The 2,549-nt window shown below is 40.5% G+C and overlaps 1 non-coding gene across 1 annotated transcript; it reads left to right on the top strand.

Annotated features, from left to right (window-relative positions):
- Window positions 1-1,968: 1,968 nt before the first annotated feature.
- Window positions 1,969-2,075, top strand: LOC141621221 (small nucleolar RNA R71). Its single transcript, XR_012532154.1, has one exon. It is a non-coding gene; the product is annotated as a small nucleolar RNA R71 (small nucleolar RNA).
- Window positions 2,076-2,549: the final 474 nt, after the last annotated feature.

Here is a 2,549-nt window from a genome sequence, read left to right as displayed (position 1 = left end):
TCTTTTAATTCTCGTCTGAAGTAGCGACTTGGTCGATCGACCAAGCATGGCGGTCGATCAACTGCTCTGAGCTGAACATTAGCTACTGGAACCCGCAGGTTGGTCGATCGACTGAAGGCAGTGGTCGATCGACTGAAGTAGCTGATAGTTGACTTCTATAATCTCGTTGATTTGTCTTTTGGGCCTTGAACGCGCACCAAGCTCGTTCCTTAAGTGAATTCTTCACGTCAAATGCAATGCAGGATACTCGGGGACGGATTTAGCTCAATTTCCGTTGAATTCTTCACATTTCTGCAATAATGTACAAAAACACGAAAGTAGACGGAAATAGGGAAAATAGTAGCATAAACTACATAAATGAGCTCTGAGATGCGTGTAAAATAGGGTGTAAAACATCATATAAATGACAGGCATCAATAGGAATGTTGGAGTCTTCCTCCATGTCAACAATAACAAAGTTCACCGGGATGAAGAACTTGCCAATTGTTACTGGCACATCCTCCCATACCCCTAAAGGTGTCTTCGTTGATTGATCCGCCATTTGAAGTGTGATATTAGTGCACTTGAGCTCTCCCATTCCTAGCCTCTTGCACACCAAATATGGCATGACACTCACACTTGCCCCGAGGTCACATAGAGCTTTGTTGATTGTGGTATCGCCAATGGTGCATGGAATAGAGAAACTTCCCGGATCCTTTAGTTTTGGAGGTGAACTTCCTTGTAGGATGGAACTACTCACCTTAGTGAAAGCAATAGTCTCAAGCTTAGGGATAGATTTCTTCTTTGTAAGAATATCTTTCATGTATTTCGTATAGGCCGGAACATGATTGATTAATTCCGTAAATGGAATTGAGACTTCCAAGTTATTCACAATCTCCATAAACTTCCCAAGTTGTTCATCAAACTTAGGCTTAGCTTGACGACTTGGAAATGGAAGTCGAATCTCAATAGGCTCTTTCTCTTTAGCCTTCTCTTCATTCTTCTTTGAAACTTCTTAAATGGTGGGTTCTTTTTTCCTAGAGTTTTCCACAACTCTTTCCTTGTCACTAGCATTCACAACATCTTCATCAACAGGCCTCTTCGGCTCTTCATACCTTGTACCACTCCTCAAATGGATGGCACTCACCGACTCATGTCTTGGGGGATTACCTTGAGGTGGCGATTGCCCCTTTTGTCTTTGTAAACTAGAAGATGATAATTGAGACATTTGGGTTTCCAACATCTTCTTGTGAGCTAGTATGTTGTTGATGGTGATGTCTTTTGCTTGACTATCCTTTTACATTTGAGTGAAAAATTCTTGTTGGTTCTTTTGCATTTGGAGGACCGCTTTTTACACATCAAAACCTTGGTCATTTGTTTGATTGTATGGAGTTTGATTTTGATAACCTTGGTTTTGATTGTAAAAGGGTTTTTGAGATTGGTTTCTCATTGGAGGTGGGGTGTATGGTGTTTGAGGGTTTTAAACAATTTGGCTTTTGTATGAGAGGTCGGGATGGAATTTGGTGTTTTCATTGTAATAGTTGGAATAAGGGGTACCACTCTTGTATGCTTAGAAAGCATTCACTTGTTCCCCTACATTCACTTTGGTCATGTCCCAAAGTTCCACAACTCTCACATACTCCACTTGGAATTGATGATGATGCCACCATAACATTAACATGTTGCTTAGGTGATTTGGAGGCCTCTTCAAGTTTAGCCATAGCCTTCTCAAACTTCAAATTAATGGTGTCAATGTGTGTACTAAGTTGAGCACCCAATTGAGTAATGGAGTCCACTTCATGCTTTCCTCCTCTAGTAGCCTTCCGAGGTCTACTATATTGTGAGTTATGGACTGCCATTTTTTAAATCTTGTTCCATGTTTGATTGTCATCAACTTCGGTAAACATACCATTTGATCCCATATTGAGAATGTTTCGGGAGTCTTCATATAGACCATTCCAAAATTGTTGTACAAGGAACCACTCACTAAGTCCATGGTGTGGACAAGATCGACAAGTGTCCTTGAATATCTCCCATGCTTCATACAAAGATTCCTCGTCCCTTTGTTTGAACCCGGTGATTTGGGCTCTCAACATGTTAGTCTTTTCCGGAGGATAGAATTTCTTGTAGAAAGCAAGTGCCAATTTCTTCCAAGATTAAATACCAAGAGTAGCCTTATCAAGGCTCTTCAACCATTGTTTTGCGGAACCAATCAAAGAAAAAAGGAAATAAGACCCATCGAATTTGGTCTTGAGTAACTCCGGTTTGAGAAATCGCATCACAATAGTCACAAAAAGTCTCCATATGAGAATGAGGGTCTTCACTAGGCATCCTCCCAAATTGACTTCTCTCAACTAGTTGTATAAATGTGGATTTTGCAATGAAATTACCGGTTAGATGTTGTGGGGTAGGAGTACCATTTGGTAGGTTCTCCTCGGCTGGTACGGAATGTGATGAAAATTTAGGCATTGTGGGTTGATTTTGTGGTTGGTTTTATGTTGGGTTATCATCTCCTTCTCTTGCAAAAGAGTTGGTAAACTCAATATTATTTGGTTGAATGTCCATAATCT

The sequence above is a fragment of the Silene latifolia genome, chromosome 1, assembly GCF_048544455.1.
Source record: "Silene latifolia isolate original U9 population chromosome 1, ASM4854445v1, whole genome shotgun sequence".
NCBI classification, from domain to species: Eukaryota; Viridiplantae; Streptophyta; class Magnoliopsida; order Caryophyllales; family Caryophyllaceae; genus Silene; species Silene latifolia.
This window is presented reverse-complemented; position numbering and strand designations above follow the sequence as displayed.